The sequence below is a fragment of the Ailuropoda melanoleuca genome, chromosome 13, assembly GCF_002007445.2.
Source record: "Ailuropoda melanoleuca isolate Jingjing chromosome 13, ASM200744v2, whole genome shotgun sequence".
In the NCBI taxonomy this organism is placed as follows: domain Eukaryota; kingdom Metazoa; phylum Chordata; class Mammalia; order Carnivora; family Ursidae; genus Ailuropoda; species Ailuropoda melanoleuca.
This window is the reverse complement of record NC_048230.1, coordinates 69,415,208-69,433,622: the sequence shown is the minus strand read 5'-3', so window position 1 is coordinate 69,433,622 and position 18,415 is coordinate 69,415,208. Positions and strand designations below refer to the sequence as shown.

Genomic DNA, 18,415 nt, shown 5'->3' with positions numbered 1-18,415 from the left:
GTATTTTATTCATTCATTTATTCACTCACAGTGTCTCCTAAATATAAACTGCCAGGCTCTGTGTCAGATACTTAGGCTATTCCTGTTAATAAGACTCTAAGCCTGCCAATAAAATTACAGTCGTATGGGGAAGACATTAGCAGCAGTAAACCTCCTCCCCTACTCCCCCGTTCAAATCATTGGATTCTTTTTTTTTTAAGTTGTATTTATTTAAGTAATCTCTATATGCAGCATGAGGCTTGAGCTCATGACTCTGAGATCAAGAGTCTCATGCTCTTCTGACTGAGCCAGCTGGGTACCCCAGATCATCATATTTTAAGGTAGAAAGAATGTAGAGTTTATCTGGTTCTCTAGATCATGAAGTAAGTAAGTAAACATATATAGGCTTTGGAGCAAAGTAAAGCCAGCTTGGGTTCAAATCCTAGCTCTGCTACTTACTAGCTGGTTTTGTTTGTTTGTTTGTTTTAGATTTTTTTATTTATTTGACAGAGAGGCAGCGGGAGAGGGAACACAAGCAGGGGGAGTGGGAGAGGGAGAAGCAGGCTTCCCGCTGAGCAGGGAGCCCGATGTGGGGCTTAATCCCACAACGCTGGGATCATGACCTGAGTCGAAGGCAGACGCCAACGACTGAGCCACCCAGGCGCCCCTACTTACTAGCTGTTTGACCTTAAATGGTGCACTTAACCTTGCCCATATTCAGTTACATTGGATATAAAATGGACATGCCATCACCTCTTCACAGGGTAGTATGAGGGTTAACCTCGTAACACCTAGCCCAGTGCTTGGTGCATAGTAGCATGTGTCTTTTCTGTCTTTCTGCATCAAGGCCTGGCTTAAGTCCTTGCTCCTGGGAAACTTCTGAGGCCACCTCCAGTCAGCCTGATTTCTTCGTTTTTACAATACATGGAACACTCTTTGAACTGTTGGATCCTGCCTAGTATTAGTAGTAGTCCTTTTGCAGGAAGTTCACATAGAACCACCCTGGAATGAATACAAGGAGCCTAAGGATAAGAAGTGTTCTCATTCATTCCTGTGTCATCTATCACTCCTAACTTAGAGCTGTGACCATGACCAACCAGGCCCAGGAAGTATTTTTCGATTGATTGGCTGGAAGTCTTCTAAAAATATGCTCAATGTTGTGCAGTGAAAGAAAGAGCTGTTAAAGACCTGGCCTGGAATCTCCCATCATAACTCTTCCCCCACCTCCTCTTGTGTTACTGCAATGATTCTCACAAAATGTCTATCCTGTAATTAGGATGGGGTTTGTATCTCCATTTTGTAGAAATCTGAGGCTTTGGTTAGAACCCAGGTCCCTGGTTTGGTGGTAGATCAAACGTAGCAGGAACGAGAACAGAAATCTTAACTGATTAGGTCTTCGTTCTCTGGAACCAGCAGGAATATTGACAAGGAAGAAGGAACAGAGGAACTGGCATTGAGGCTTTAGCTGATGATGAGCCCAGAGCCAGGTGTAGTCACAGTTAGAGATGATTCAAGAATATGACAGAGAGTGATGAGAAAAAGGGTTCAGGATAACTTCATAGATTTGCTAGGCCTTGAAGATTAAGAAGAATTTGAATATGTACAAGTGTAGATAGGCATTCCAAGTGAGACAACAGCATGGACAAAAGGATGGGAGCTGGAAAGCCCATGATAGACGGAAGGCAGATGATGACCAGAGGAAGGTATACTTAGCAAAGCTAAAGTGATTGAGAGCCACGACCTTTTTCCTTTTTCTTTTCTGAGCAGGGGAGTGGCATTGGGAACATGAGTCTGGTGGTGTGGACCCAGTGGTTTAGAGCAGGAGGGGATAGGGAGAGGCTACTGAAAGAAGAGACCAGAGAAGAGACTACTATATAACAGTCTGTCTTTAAAATGTCAGTAAATTTTAAGAAATATTCTAGCCTTGCAGGCAAGGGATACTGAGATCCTGAACCAAGAGGAAGTTGTCACAGTAGGGAATAAAGAACAGTTTAGATGTAGAGCTCTTAGAACAACAACAAACCATGAGGACTTGGCAGTTGTGGGAATGGGGCAGGAGGAAAGGAGAGGTTGGAGAGCGTGAACATTTGGAGTCTCCGTACTTGGAAGAATGGTTATACCATTTGCTGAACTGTAGAGGAGGAGATGAGTTCAGTTTGTTGACATGTTGAATTGGAGGTGCTAATAGTCCATTCCCCTTACTGCCTACCTCCTAGTATATCTGCCTTTGTTCTTTGACCTGGGCCTACAGAGATCTTTCAGTTCCATGTATTTGCTGCTTTGCCTCCAGGCCTGGAGCCCCCCGGAGATCCCTTTACCCATGTCTTGGAACAACTGTCACTCTCTGTCTGAAATAAGATAGTGCGTGTAAGATTCTTAGCCTGGAACCTAGTCTATTTCAAAGGGTACATTCAGTGTTAGTGGCTGTTGTCATGGTTTTCACTTTCTGCTCACAGTAGCTAGAGATAGAGAAGCATCTGGAACCGACTGACTGAAGGACTCAAGAGTCATTCATCTGGTATTAAGAAGCCTGGACTGCAACTAAATGGAGAGGATTTCAGGCTGGGGGTAAATGAGGCTCTGAGCCATATTGGCTAGGACTAGAGAATGTTTCCTGTCTTTTTTCTTTTGTTTTTCAAAAGTTGTTATAGTATGGTCAAGAGGGCAGGGCAAGCCCCAGAGGTTGGACTTTCTGGGTTCAAGTCTCAGCTTTACCTTCTTTTAACTGTGTGACTTGGGCAAATTTACTTCAATTTCCCCAGTAGTAAAATGGAGAAATAACACAGCAACCTTACAAGATTGTTGTGCAGATTAAATGAGTTAATACAGGGGCGCCTGGGTGGCACAGCGGTTAAGCGTCTGCCTTCGGCTTAGGGCGGGCGTGATCCCGGCATTACGGGATCGAGCCCCACATCAGGCTCCTCTGCTATGAGCCTGCTTCTTCCTCTCCCACTCCCCCTGCTTCTGTTCCCTCTCTCGCTGGCTGTCTCTATCTCTGTCAAATAAATAAATAAAATCTTTAAAAAAAAATAAATGAGTTAATACAAATAAAGGGTTTACTACAGTGCTTGCCATGTGCTTCTGTTCTCCTTAACCCCGGGGTCTCCCCTATTCCACATTCCAGGTAAATATAGCCATTTCTGTTTTTCAGTCATCCTCACCAGCAGAGGAGGGGATGAGTGAAGAAACCTGAAACCAGTTTTAGAGTGCTTGAAAGTTTGTCCCATCTGGGGTCCAGGTTATCTAAGCTGGAGGAACGTGGCCCAAGATTGAGACAGAGTTGTCTAGGTGACCTGAATTCCATTCCCAGTTCTTTTTTGTTAAGATTTTATTTTTAAGTAATCTCTACACCCAATGTGGGGCTTGAACTCAAAACCCCAAGATCAAGAGTTGCATGCTCTACTAAGCCAGCCAGGTGCCCCTCCACTCCCAGTTCTGCCACTGATTTACTTTGACCTAGGGCAAGTCACCTAACCTCTGAGCCTCAGTTTTCTCACATGTAAAATAGGGAGCATAATTAATTCCTCCATATATATTTAGTATTTCATTCTCTCCATCACTGCGTTCTTTTTTTTTTTTTTTTAAGATTTTATTTATTTATTCGACAGAGATAGAGACAGCCAGCCAGAGAGGGAACACAAGCAGGGGGAGTGGGAGAGGAAGAAGCAGGCTCACAGCGGAGGAGCCTGATGTGGGGCTCAATCCCATAACGCCGGGATCACGCCCTGAGCGGAAGGCAGATGCTTAACCGCTGTGCCACCCAAGTGCCCCTACATCACTGCGTTCTAGTTATATTGACTTTCTTGTTCATTTAAGCATAACAAGCTTATTCTTGCCTATTATCGCTGCAGGGTCTTGTACTTGGTATTTTCCCGCTCTGAAAACAGCCTTCCTTCAGATCTTTGCAGATCTTACTCCCTCGCTTTATTTAGTCTCTTTCTGGTGGCCACCCCTTAGAGAAGGTTTCACTGATCTTTTTTTGTTTTAAAGATTTTATTTATTTGAGAGAGAGCATGAGCAGGGAGGAGGGGCAGAAGGAGAGGGAGAAGCAGACTCCCCTCTGAGCAGGGAACCCCACTTGGGGCTCGATCCCAGAACCCTGAGATCATGACCTGAGCCGAAGGTAGACACTTAATCAACTGAGCCTCCCAGGTGCGCCAGGTTTCCCTGATCATTTTATCTAAAATAGGCCTCATTCTCACTCCTTGCCATTTTTTCCTCCCTTACTCTGGTTTATTTTTCTTCATAGCACTTAGCATAACCTGAAATAATGTATTTAATTATCAACCTGTCTTTTGCAAAGATGCAAGACATGTGAGAGCAGGAACTTGGAATGCCTGTGTTGACCGGAGTTCATGCCTTTTCTGATCGGGACCCTGACTGACTGCTTTCTGTTTTAGGTGAGCCCTGTTCCCAGAGGCAGCTGGTACTGATCCTGTGACCCAGCAGAGAATATTGTGGGCTGAGCTCAGCCTTGGTATTGGTGAGTGAGGGTCTTGGGCAAACTGTGGGCAAGCTTGGGCCAAGATACAGGTAATTAGTTTGGGGATTATTTTTATCTTTAATACAGCTAACTTCTAGGCAGTTATTCTCCTACTCCATGTTCGAGAGATTGGCATAGGCAGGCTCCTGTACTGGGAGGAGAATTGAACTTGGCTTTCTTGGAACTGCCAGAAGATGGCTTGGGATTGTGTGTGGTGAATAAGGCAAAACAGGCTCAATTCCTTCTGGCTTCTGCCAGCTGCTTTGTCTTGGAAGTTATCCTGGACCTGGCAGCTAATCCCTTTCTCCTTTAAGCTCTGTTAACATGACCTCATAGCCCTTGCAAACTTTCCCGTTTGCAGTCTTGACTGTGACCTACCAAGCCCATAGGTCAGTTTCAGAAACTGGTTTTATCAGTCCTGGAAAATGTGATTATGAATGGTGGTAAGGTTGGAGTGAAAGAGTTGGGGCCATGTGAAGGGGAAGTCAGAGGAAACTTAGAGAGAAACCATGGATGGTGAGATGGGAAGGGAAATCAACACACTAAGAACCAGTTGTGTTATGGTCTCGTTTAATCTAGACAAAACCCTGTTTTGTGGATGAGGGAATTGAGGCTCTGGAAGCCCAAATAATTTGCCTGGGGTTCACATCTAAGAATCTATAAAGCTGATGTTAGAACTTGGTCAGTCTAATTGTAAATACCATTGCTTTCCCTGAGTTGGCAGGCTTTCCCTGGACTGCTAATCCCCTGGAATCCTGATTTTTCTTATAAAGTTCTAGAAGACAGACCTCCTTAGGGATTCAGGAAGGAGGTCTAGTTTTTTGAGGGGCCCAGCAGGGCAGGTAGGAGTTGGGGGTCCCTTCTGAGGCAGTGGCATTTCTAGTGAGGGAGCCAGGGGCTAAAAGATAGAATCTTCTAGCAGTTAGAGGCCCAGGCGCAATATAACTAGAAGGAGAAGAAAACACATGAGATACTGTAAACACTTGGGCCAGCAGAGATAGGGACCTGGACAGTTGGATTGAGGCTGGCTGGGAAACCTGGAGCATTTTTTTTGTTTTGTTTTGTTTTTTAAAGATTTTATTTATTTATTAGACAGAGACACACAGCGAGAGAGGGAACACTAGCAGTGGGAGTGGGAGAGGGAGAAGCAGGCTTCCCACTGAGCAGGGAGCCCGATGCGGGGCTCTATCCCAGTACCCTGGGATCATGGCCTGCTTAACGACTGAACTACCCAGGTGCCCCGGAAACCTGGGTTTTTATCTTCTCTCTCAACATTTGTCCTTGGACAGACTCCCCTCCCCTATTTGTAAAATGGCTTCTCTGCACCCCCACATGTCTATTGTGTGTATACCAGCCTGCAGGATGTTGTAGAGCATCAAATGAGAAATGCAAGTTGGAAAACTCTATGAATTGTAAACCAGCCATGACCAAAATGAGAGAAAGTGAGAAGAAAGCATTATAAGTATCTCTGGCACCTTAGTCCCTGACCTGCTTGCTCCTCCACTCCCCAAAGGGAAAAGGGAAGGTTTTCCTTTGGATAGTTGTGCTGTAAATCTTCTCCCATGCCCTTTTTTTTCTCTGCTTCTTGTGCAGATTCTGCCTAAAGCTCAATCTTTCCACAAGAGAAGGGATTCCAAGACAGATAAAGCCAGGCAACATTGGCAGCATGATTTGCAGCAGGTGGGCTGCAGAGTGCAGGTTTAAATGCACTCACACAGCCTGGCTCCAAGGCCGCTGCTAGCACAGATATTAAAGCACTTCTCAAGGGCCCATCCCCAGCATGTGTCTGCACTCACTGATTAATTCCATGTAGATCTTGCCTTATTTCCTACTATCCTCTCCGAAAAGGAAGGCTATCCCTATTCTGGCCTTAAGTACCCTGCCCATCCTTACCCCCACCCTCCAACTACTAGTGGGAAAGGCACTTATGCGATAGCCTCATAATCTTGTCAGAGGCCATGGTTGGTCATCCAGTTTTTCTATCATCTCTCTCTCTCGCCCTCGGCCAGTGATACAGGCCACTGTCTTTACATCCTGTAACAGTTGTACATTCTGGACATTCTGTTCTTCCTTCTGTCTGCCTGAAGGTGTACAGAGGGGTCTGTCCCCAACCTGGTGCTCTTGGAATCCACATTAGCCAACCTTCCTTCCTACTCTGAATCTCCAGGCTCTTGCTGCCACCCCTTTTTGTCTGGTTAACCTAAGTTCTATAGCTTCTGGCTTTCCCATGGCCTGGGTGCCGAGCTTGGACCTTACTGTTTTTATACCAGCTGCCCCCTGAAGAAGTTCCATTATTGATTGTTTCAAAGTACAAATGATTCCATGTAAAAAAGTATCTCACTAACTTATCTAACACACTCAAGTTTCTACTAAAAACAAATTTCAACTGAAAAGAAGGAAGCGAAGCATTGTCATCCTTAAGCCCTTACAGAGCACTAATTTATTCCTATTTTTATATGTTGTTGTAACAGGTTTAGCAATCTGGTTTCTAAACCCCCCCCCCCATAAGATTCAAAGCAGCGTATCAAAAAGGGAGGAGGAGCTGCTATATTAACAGCAGTGAAAGGTGAGAGCTGAGAGCTAACAGTAAGGGAAGGATGAAAGAAGAATGATAAGAAAGAGAAGTTAAAATGAGTATGGAGGCCATTCAATTTAGAGGCAGCAGTTCTACAGACATCTGTATGCTTCAGTGAAGTGGAGTTGGTAATTTTTAAGGTAGTTCTAGATTCCTCTTGAGGCCAGAGGTATCAGAAAACGCTAAATTACTTATAATATCTACTATGTTATCAGATGCTATACTGAATGCTCTACATAAGTTGATTTCATTTTCATAGCAGCTTGGGAGGTAGGTGGTGATATTCTTATTTTAGAAATTACTGAGGCTTCGAGAGAGACAAACAGGCAGTGATTGGAAGAGCTAAGCTTAGAACCCAGAAGAATCCAGCTCTAGACAACCAAGTTTTTTTCTGTTATCCTATGTTGGCTCTTTTCCTGCGATCTGAAACCCTGGTCTTTCTCAGCCCCTTGAGCCACTGGTTTCCCCCGCCTTCTTTTTATTCGTTCTTCTATATAAAGCTTTATTTTTTAAGACATTCGTTCAGTGAGTATTTATTGAGTGTCAGCTGTGTGCCAGGCACAGCTTTGAAATATAGCAGTGAACTAAATAGTTTTCTCTTTTGTAGTTTACATTCTAGTGAAGGAAAACAGATAAACAAATGAATATGTGAAGAAAAATAAAGCAGGGTAAGGGAACAGAGAGGGACTTCGTGATGAAAAAAAGGCCTTTGTGAGAAAATAAATCTGTCCAGAAATATGCAGGAACTGAGGTAGTGAGCTCTGTGTATATCTTGGGGAATAACATTCCAGGCATAGAGTTCGGCAAGTTCAGAGACCGTGAAACCGTCGCCTGCTTATTGTGTTTGAGGAGCAAAAGGAAGCCAGGTGGCTGGAAGTGGAGTGAGCTAGAGGGAGAATGGAATATGGAGAAGTCATAAGGGCAGACAGGGACCCAGATCATGAAGGTCTTTTTTCTGAGTGAAACAGGAAGCTGTTGGATTGTTTTGAGTAGAGGAATGATATAATCTGACATCCAGTTAAAAAAAAAAAAAATCCCCGTGCCTGATTGCACCAGTTCAGACCTCAGCACAATGTCGAATAGAACTGGTGAGAGCAGACACTCTTACCTTGTTCCCAATTTTAGGAAGAAAGTGTTCTGTCTTTTCCTGTGTTATTAGCTGTTGAGTTTCTTGTAGATGACTTTTATCAGGCTAAGTAAGTTCCTTTCTATTCCTAATTTACTGGGAGTTTTTACTATGGATGGATGTTGGATTTTGTAGATTGTATGTGTTTTGCTCTTTATTCTACTAACATGGCACTACATTAATTGATTTTTGGATATCAAACCAACCTTGTATTCAAGAGTAAATCCCATTTGGTCAGAATGTATGATCCTTTTTAGATGGTGTTGGATTTGCATTGCTATTTTGCTGAAGATTTTTGCGTCTACATTCATGAGGGATATTGGTTGTTTTGTTGTTGTTGTGTTTTTTGTTTGTTTTTTTGCGATATCTTTGGTTTTGGTATCATAGTAATACTGGCCTCATAGATTGAATTGGAGAGTATTTCCCCCTTCTCTGTTTTCTGAGGGTAGGTATTAATTTCTTTTTTGATTGTGTGGTGCAGTATATCAGGGAGGCCAGTGTGGGCCTGGGCTTTCTCTTTTGGAAGGTTTTTAATTACTGATTTGTTTTTTTGTTTTTTTGCTTGTTGTAGGTCTACTCAGATATTCTGTTAATTTTTGAGTCATGTTTGATAATTTGTGCCTTTCTTGAAATGTTTTCATTTCATCTAAATTGACTAGTTTCTTGGTTTAATGTTGTTCACGGGGGAGGGGGGGAGTGGGCTGGGTGGCTCAGATGGTTAAGTATCTGCCTTCAGCTCAGATCATGATCTCCAGGTCCTGGGATCAAGCCCCGCATCCAGCTCCTGGCTCAGTAGGGAGTCTGCTTCTCCCTCTCCCTCTTCCTAACCCCCTGTGTTCTGTCTCTCTCTCTCCAATGAATGAATAAAATCTTTTATAAAGAAAGGAAGTTGTTCATGGTATTACCCCCCCCCCCAAAAAAAAAAGTTGTTCATCGTATTCCCTCATAATCCCTTTAACTTCTGTAAGATCAGTAGTGATATCCCCTTTTAAATTCCTGGTTTTGGTAATTTATATCTTTTCTCTTTTTTTCTTGGTCAGTCTTGCTAAACGTTTGCCAATTTTGTTGTCTTTTCAAAGAACCAACCTTTGTTTGCGTTGTTTTTCTCTTCCACTGATTTCTTTCTGTAATTTATTATTTCCTAACTTCAACTTTCTTAGGGGCTGGTTTGCTCTTTTTTTTTAAATTTTTAAAAATTTTTTTAAAGGTGCTTTGAAACCGAAACAAGTGGTCTTCAGTATGTGGAACTTCCAAGAGGGCCTAACTCAGAAACAGTGGGGTGGACAAGTTGTCTGTATAGTATGTGTTAGCCACTGGGAAGGAGGGGGCTAGGACTAGACCCATAGTGCTGGGCAGCCTCAATCCTGTCTGTGCCAAGTCAGGATTCGGGTCAGGCCTGAACTTCATGTAAGGAGATAGGGGTGGTGCAGCAGGAGGGCAGGTGGTACATGGAAAGCCAGAGCTCCCCAGGCTTCTGAGGAGATTTCGCCTGATACATAGAGCTAGTGGAGGTAGCTGCGCACCTCATAGACTTCAAAGGCTTCAAGATGGCTTTCGAGACCTTGCAGAATACCTCTGTTGCCAGTTAATGACTGAGATTCTAAGCAGAAATTTAATTCTGTTAAGAAATAAGGCTTAAATGCAGATCCCTCAGGTAACATTGATGTAGAAGAGCTCTGAGCAATGCCTGGGCTTATTACTTATTTGGTCTTTAGTTCCCTCATCTATAAACAAAGAATAACAACTTCTACAATTGAACTGTGTCAGGCACATGTCAACTAAGTGCTGTATGAAACTGTTAGATACCATACAAATGTAAGGGACTATTCGTGTTAGTAATTCTGGTGACAGGGACCAGGGACAGGATCTGAAAAGGTCCAAGGGCAGTAGCAGTGCATTATTATCCTTCAGGGTGTGGGATGAATGTCTGACCAAGATGGACTTTGTAGCTTAGTAAGGCAGGAGATTCCTTGTCTGCCAATGTAATAATCGGATGGCTCCTAGAGAATTCTGTGGAGAAAATCTTAGGGGGGCCGCCAGAGTAACTCCTATAAGAAGCAGCTGTCCCTGTTCTTTCCCCGCCCAGGAGTTTTGCCCACTTTGGTTCCAGAAACAGCTGGCTTTCTTGAGGGTTGCTGTCACAGGAAAGCAATAAGGTCCAGTTCACTTGGGAAGAAATAGTATGCAAAGGGCCCTGGGCTATATTGGGCTCTGTGTCTCCCTCCTTCCTTCCCCAGTTTTCATTAAAACTAAAGAAAGATCTTTCTGTCCCACTGGAGCAGCAGCCAGACAGAAGAGGGACTGACAGGTCTCTAGGTCAGATCAGCTAGAGGGCAGTTCTAAGGATGTGGCAGAGAGGCAGGGTCCTGAGCCGAAGAATAAGGTCAAGAGATCAAAAATCCTAGCTGTGAAACTGAGAAACAATAGATCAGGAAACCAAGGTCTGTTACCAACTCTGGTGTTAGAACCCTGAGATGAGTAGAGCATGAATTGAGGGGATTTACGATTTAATGGGGGCAGATACAGAAAAATAACAGAACTATCCTACAAGAGACCCATGTTAACACCAAAGCAGAAATTGCTTCTTTTGAATTATTTGTCATTTTGTATTGTCTGAATCTCCACTGTCCCCTGCCCTCAGTGCCTTCCCCTTCCCTCATTGCCTCCACCTGCCCCACCTTCCCAATTAGGATATGTCAAAAGAGTTACTGCACTAGGTGCATAGGGCAGGAGACAAAAGTTACCTACAGTAGACACCTTTCCTCTGTACCTCTGAGCTGTAGTTTCCTCATCTGCAAAATGGGGAACAAAAATGCCTTTGTAGTTATTGGGATGCTAGTAAGAGACGATGAAAAACATGCCTGGCCTAGGCATGTTCAGTCACTAGTGATTGAAATAAATTCTGATACCATGTGTTCAGTATCAAATTGTAATAGAAGGTGAATATCATGACCCAGGCTCTTAACCCTGTTTTGCTAACTCTGCCTTGGGAAAGCATTTAGTCTCTCTGGGCGTCAGTTTTTTCTGCTCTAAAAAGAAGGAATGAGGTAGAAAGTTGACCTATAATTGCTGATGTCCCTTCTAGTTCTGTGCCTCTAAAGGCACATGGGTCTGTGGTTCAAAGGTATCAAAGAGTCAAGATGAAACAAAAAGTCAAGAGGGTGTCAGAGAAGCCTCAGTTTCAGTCCTGCTCAAGGCTACAGCAAGGACAGTTACAGAGAAAGAGCCATTGTCTAGCAATGAACAAGTGTTGGAAGTGTCTGGGAGTCTGCTTCAGGGGCAGTGACCTGCTTGTCACCCAGCATTTGGAAAAGAAATATCAGAGTGGATCAGAATGGTCCAGAAGGTTGGAGACTGAGTAGATACCTAGTATGAGAGAGACCATGAGGCATAGGATCCAGTTTGTGCTCCATTACTGGACTCTTTCTTTCTTTCTTTCTTTCTTTCTTTCTTTCTTTCTTTCTTTCTTTCTTTCTTTCTTTTTCTCTCTTTCTCTCTCTTTCTCTCTCTCTTCTCTTTCTTTCTTTTTTTTTTTAAAGATTTTATTTATTTATTCGACAGAGATAGAGAGCCAGCGAGAGAGGGAACACAAGCAGGGGTAGTGGGAGAGGAAGAAGGAAGCTCATAGCAGAGGAGCCTGATGCGGGGCTCGATCCCATAACGCCGGGATCACGCCCTGAGCCAAAGGCAGACGCTTAACCGCTGTGCCACCCAGGCGCGCCTGGACTCTTTCTTGGTATTCCCAGTCAAGCTGTTTCTCTTTCTGCAGCCTGTATCCCCATCTGTAAAACAGATAGGTGATGTATTCTCCAAGGGCTTCTTTAGGGCTCTCTAAAATTTCATTGTTCACTTTATTCTGGTTCTCCTTGGCGTTGAGGATTTCATTTATATGTGAAGACTTAACAAGCCAAGCTTTGTCTAGCCCTAGAGTATTTAGAATGCTCTTGAAACCACAATTTCAGGCCACTAAGAATCATACATTTTCAAGTTGAGGAATGCCTTGGTCCACCTGGTCCAACCCCTCATTTAACATTGGCAGGTAATGCAGCAGAGTAAAAAGACTACACGCTTTGACAGCTGACTTTGAATTCAAATTCCTACCAATACTAGCTTAATCTTACAGAGCTGAAAATGACAGAGTGACAATAGAGTAGGAGGCACAAGAGAATTACCATTATTTGGGGAAGGAAAGAAAAAACTGAGGACAGAGAGATAAAGTCACCTGCTCAGGGTTGAGCTCAGACCAGAACCTAGGTCTCTTGTGTCTCCATCCAGAGTTTTCTTCTCTAGAGCCAACCAAGGTCAGTTGTACTCATGTGTATGTTGTAGCAGATATTAGAACTGAAAGCATGTCAGCTTTCTTAACATTTTCGCCAGCAGCCTTCTCAATTCCCCTGTGGCGTGTGTCAATAACACAGCCCACACTTGTTTTAGAAACAGGCGCTCCATAAGCACTTCTCTTTGATTTGCTTTGGCTGGTACAGGATCCAGATGCTCTTAGAATAGCACATCAGACTCTCCAAATCAGCCCATTCCCATTCTGAGCAATTCGCAGCTCTGATCTGCTGCTGACTGGGGTTTGTTTGTCCCCAAGTCCTCCCTACCTGTCATGGGAATCACATTCATTTGTCTTTTGCTGTTTGCTTTTTCCCTCTTGATGGGAGTAATATTTATTGAGGTGTCTGCTATGTGCCAGATATTGTGATAGGTACTTTAAACTGATTATCTCCCATAATCTTTGTAATTCATTAAGTTATTAATAGCTCCAGAGGGAAAAGTTGTGGCTCAAGGAAGTACATGAATTTGCTTGAGGTCACACACCAGTCTGTGAAAGAGCTGAGTTTGAACTCAGCCCCCCTAACCTCATAGATCCCATAGTAAGCTCTTCCCTGGGTACCATACTGCCTCTCTGGCCTCAGCCCTCCCTGATTCAGGAGTGCCCAGGAATGGGCATTTAGTGGCTTTAGCATAATGGGAATATCTTCCATGCCTTCATTGCCATTTTCCCATGAGTTTCTTTTCTGCCTGTCTCACACCAGCTTCTCCAGGACCCAGGTGTGTGGCCCAGAGATCCAAGCACTAAGCAGGAGGCCAGGTTTCCATCTTCAACATGGAACACTAAATTCCTCTTAATGAGTGTACTTGTCATTTTTGGAATTGAACCAGGGGAATATTTCAAGCATTTGTGACAGCAACTCTGAAATGCAGGGAAGGGAGAGAGAATATCTATACATCTCAAGGTTGATAGGCCTCCTTCAGGGGACCTGGCAGGAGAAGAGACATACACATGAGAGATTTAGGGATAAGATTGTTCTAATAGGTCCTCCAATCTGTACTCGCTTTTCAGTTACAAAGCACTTGACTTGCAGAGATCTTACTATGAGGAAATTGAAGCCACCTGCCTTTATGTGGCAGAGCCAGTAGCTAGAATCCAAATCCTTAGTCTTGGTTAGGCCAGTGAGTCTGAGCCTTTCCTGAAAGGGTTCTGTCCCTGGCTTTGGGTCCCATCCAGTCTTCAGTTGCAAAAGGGGCAGACCCTTAGTCTCTGTCCTTTTCTTAGCCCTTTGCTATTTGTCCCCTACCTCACCCGTTGCTACTCAGCTGCTAGCCTTCTTAATGAGACCCCCTTCTAATGATACATTTTTTAGGAGTGGGGTAAGAGGATATATTTTTGGCTCTGCATTTTCCCCAGGATCATTTGCCATAAAATGATGGAACTTTAAGATGTCAGAAAAGAGACCTTAACTAACAGACGTCGAGTTTATAGAGGAACCCTTTATAATTGTGAAATTGAGGTCCAGCAAGGGGCAATAAGTAATATGCCCATGGTCGTATAGTAAATTAGCAGGTCTCCTGACTCTCAGCTTGCTGCCCTTTCTACTATACTGAGCTTCATGTCATTTTGTAAGTGACCACTGTTCCACTTGACTAACATCCTGTGCCTGGATGTCAGGCTTCCTGTGCCTCCTTGCATCTGGTTCTTCTGAGATAGGCAGGCCTATGGGTGTTTGTACTTTGTCAGGGCATAATTCTTAACACATATGGTGAGCACGTGTCAAGTTCTGTTTAACTCATGAGAGTGGAAACCAGGAGAATAGCTGAGAAACTGGATTTCATGTTGTTAGTGGAAAAAAGGGTTGCTGAAATTAGATTGCTAAATTAGATTCAAAATTGATTAATGTCCTAATGAAAATGTAAACTTTGGCATTATCTTCTCTGCTTAGACGTGCACCATCTCCGTTTTCTACACATAAACCTCTAACTTTGCAGTTTCAAAACATTTTGGCTCTAACCATTTGTGAATGGTAGGTCAAACAAAATTCCATTCTCTGAAAGTATCAGATGAGCGTCAGATGACTCTGAGATGTACATTAAAAAATGTTCTAACATGACTTTAAAAGGTCACACAGTCATCTTTTTGCCTTATTTCTAAGTTTTGGATAATTTTCCTTAACCTATCACCACTGAAAATTATCAGAGCCTCTTGTATGCATTAAAGCTAGCTAGAGCTGTCCCAACCCAGGAAGGCACCTTTCTCCTCAGGGCACAGACCCAACTTGTTTGCTGAAGCTTCTGGTAGCAGCCATCAGCAAGATCTTGAGGTCTCCTACAGTTCTCTCACTGGCTCGGAGGTTGGCCTTTGCTGTTCCTAGATTTGCATCTTCCTCTGTTCAAGGAGGCTTTTTCCTTGCTTCTGGTTTCCCCCAGGGCCATCTTGGATGCAAAGAGGTTACATAGTTCCATCTGGAGGAAGTTAGTTTTGAGCACAGAGTTATATTCGGATGTGATTTTGTCTCTAAACATGTTGCCGGTCTTCTCCTCATTGCTATCACCCAAGGCCAAATCTTAATCCTCTCTCACTGGGACTATTTTAGTTGTCAATTAACTCCTCTTCCCACCTCCAGCCTTTGCCCCTGAAGTGTAACCTCCTTTCTCTCTCCATGGGTTATAAAATACATTTCTTATTCCTATCACTTCTCGCTCCTAAAACCGCTAGTAGAATAAATCCAATCTCTTTAGGATATCATTCAAGGCTTTGCAATGACTCTCTTTCTTTCCAGCTGCTTCTCTGTCCTCCTCTTCCTCAGGCTCTTTGTTCCATAGAAGTTCATACTAGTGGGTAGAAATATTAGGGAAACCAACTTTTGGATAGTATGAAGGAAGAACTGCCTGATTGAGTCTATCTACCAAAGAAAGTTAGGAAGTGTTCTTAGTTGTGGTGCCATGTTAACACCCAGTATGATAAATATTTGTGGCAGGCACAGGGATATATAGGTCCTTAGGGATATGGAGAAGGCAAACTTATGGTCAAGGCCCTTGGAGCCTGTAGTTGATTAAAGAGGACAGGCAGGTAAAGTAAGTAGACTGCAGTGACGATCACTATAATGGAAGCATATACTTGTAGAGATCTTACTGTGGAGTGCTTTGGGAAGATGGAGGAGGGGAACACTAATTGCCTCAGAGATCAAGGAAGGTTTCGCAAAAGGTGATATTTGAGTTGGACTTCAAAGATGAGGTATTTGACAGTCGTGAAAGAAGTATTTGGTAATTGTGGAGGGGAGTCTGCAGCTTCTAAGCAATGAGACCAGTGAGGACAAAGACACAGAAGCTTACATGTATGTCTCAGAGAAGGGTAAACGGTCCAGTGTAGCCAGAGTAGAGGATTTCAGAGATGGAATGTGGTTAGGGTTAAAATTAACAGTAAGTTAGCTGAACTGTGTAAGGTCTGATATTTCAGGTTAAGGAAGTACTATGTGTGTGTTGTGTTTCATACATAGCAAGTGATAATTACCTTTGAATTAAGTGATGTATTTCTCTATTTGTGCATGTGTGTAGCTGTGTGTTAGGGTGTGTGTATTACATTTGGACATAATTTGTGAAGATCCACTGAGGCAAAGCAAATGTTAAAAAATGGACCCAGAAGGACAGGTTAGATCCCAGCTTACTTGGGCTTCAACTTCTGAGATATTCTCCAGTTCCACAGGCCCATATGTTAATCATTGCATGCCGGAATTGGAATGGACTTTCGGTACCAGTAGTTGATCCATCCATCCATTCAGTTCTCTATTCAGCAAATGCCTGATACTACTCTTGGAGCTGGGATATGGTAGTGAACAAAACAGACTGCCTTCATGGAACTTGTTGTAGTGGGGGAGACAGAAAATGAGTAAATCATTAGTTATTTTATCATTTTATATGTGTTATGAAGAAGGATAAGCAGAAGTAAAGGGTTAAAAAATGGCCGGGAACCGCTTTCTGAGGAAGATCATTTTCAGCTGATAGAAGAGCAAGTGAAAAGTCCCCAAGGTATGAACATGTTTGTAGAAAAACTAGAAGGCACAGACAGCATGGCTGGAGCAGCACCCTAAAGGGGAAAGAAGCAGGAGATCAGATTGGAGAGGGAACAACTGAGGCCAAAACATACATGGCCCTGAGGTGCATTTGGCCATTGAGAAAATGAGGCTGACTGACCAATAGCCAGGGCCATACAGCAAGTTATCAGCAAGGCCAGGATTGCTACCATCCTGGTTCAGCTTCCCTGCCTTTGCCTCCCTATCTTCTGGCTTTGACCCAAGATTAACTTGAATCTCATTTAATCCCTTCCTTCTCCCTTCCCTCACTCAGCTCTCTTTCTCTCCTCTTGTGCTGGTGCCAGGGCTCCTGTCACACCATTGTGGTGTTGGATTTCAGGCTACTTCTCTTTATCACATAATTAGCATTTCCCAGACCCACCTTTGCACACATGACCTGGTAACAGTGTGATTCCTGGAAGGTCAAAGCTAGAGAGGTCCTCAGATACCCTTTTATTTCAACACCCTGATACTAGAAACCCAGGGAAGGCAGGTGATTTACCTAAGACCTCCTATCTAGTTAGTGGCAGAGCTTGATTTCCTTTGCCACCCAGTCTCTGGCTCTTTATTTTCTGCATGCTGTCTCCCTTTCTTAGTGTCCAACCAAAGGGGATCAAGTTGTGACCCATGTAGTTGGCAGGAGCAGCTAGCATTTAATGGCTCTGTGTTGTGTGCCCTTACCTTAGCTTTTTTATTTCGTCTTTGTCATGTGAATTTACTGTTCTGGCCAGTGTCTTTGAACTACCACGCTTTGCAAAGACAGCATGTTGCTAAATTCTGCACCCATGTTCATGATATCCCCACACCTGAATAAGCAGCCTGCTCTTATCCTTCAGTCTGTATCCAGGCTTGTCTTTGAAGTCCAGCCCCCATCTCCAGAGAAGCAATGTGGAAAGAGCATAGGGTTTGGAGTTGGATATATCTGGATTTGAGTCCCCACTTTGGCACATACTGGGACAAAATAATCTTGGCTAAGTTACTTGACCCTTGAGAGCAATTTTCTTATCTATAAAATGTGGATGTTAATATACCTGCTTAATGGAGTCATTGGAAAGATTATTTACGGCATTTTATGTATACACCTCAAGGATTCTATAAAGAGAAACTTACTCTTCCTCTAAGGTCCATTCTGGATGCTCTCCCTTTTTTCTAATTATCTAATAGCTAACACTTAGGGGTTTTCTGTGTGCCAGGCACTGCGCTAAGTGCTTTTAAAAAATAATTATAGTGCGTGAATCCTCAATTCTCTCAAAGTTAAAAAATTGTAGAAAGCGTTAATCTCATTTTTTCTACTTGTATTCTTTTTGTGTGTATAGATAGATGTCAGATTAGGATTCAGTGTATACCTGTGTTCTAGTGTTGCTGTTTTCTAGCTGTGTAAACTTAGGTAAGACTCTTAACCTCACTCTTTTCTTATAGTTTTTTTTAATTTAAAAATTAAAAAAAAATTTTATTTAAAGATTAATTTTTTTATTTAAAGAGTGTGTGTGAGAGAAATCATGAGATGGGGGCAGAGGCAGACTTGCCATTGAGCAGGGAGCCTGGGCTGGCCCTATATGACTTCGAGAGGAAAAGATGGGGAGGCAGAGACCTAGGTGCCTGGGAGCCATTAGATAAGGGATTGGCAACTCCTCTCATATCAAATAAATGAAAAGATTTCTAGGGTAGGAGCCTTGGCGTAGTGTTGATGGTGACTCTGCTTGGATTATGTTCTGAGGGTAAGGGGATTGCCAGCTCCATTGAATCAGAGGACCAGCAGTGCCTAGCCACCCTTGCTGGTGCCTGGGCAAAAGACAGTGTGGTGGTGGCAGTCCCATGACATCAGCCCCCTGACCTTGTTTCAGCCCCCTGGAAAAGGCTGCTGTGGTTTGATAGAAGAGCCTAGTCCTCTGGAATCACAC

General features: G+C 43.4%; 1 protein-coding gene across 4 annotated transcripts in view; it reads left to right on the top strand.

Moving 5' to 3' along the window:
- RALY (RALY heterogeneous nuclear ribonucleoprotein) overlaps positions 1–18,415 on the top strand; it is a 79,147-nt gene that overhangs the window by 30,062 nt on the left and 30,670 nt on the right. For 3 of the 4 annotated variants that reach the window (XM_034640166.1, XM_034640168.1, XM_019796573.2), the window contains exon 2: positions 4,380–4,462. The exons of the other annotated variant lie outside the window; for it this stretch is intronic. The gene's annotated coding sequence lies outside the window, so the exon portion shown is untranslated. The remainder of the gene's footprint in view (positions 1–4,379; positions 4,463–18,415) is intronic. 4 annotated transcript variants of the gene reach the window in all.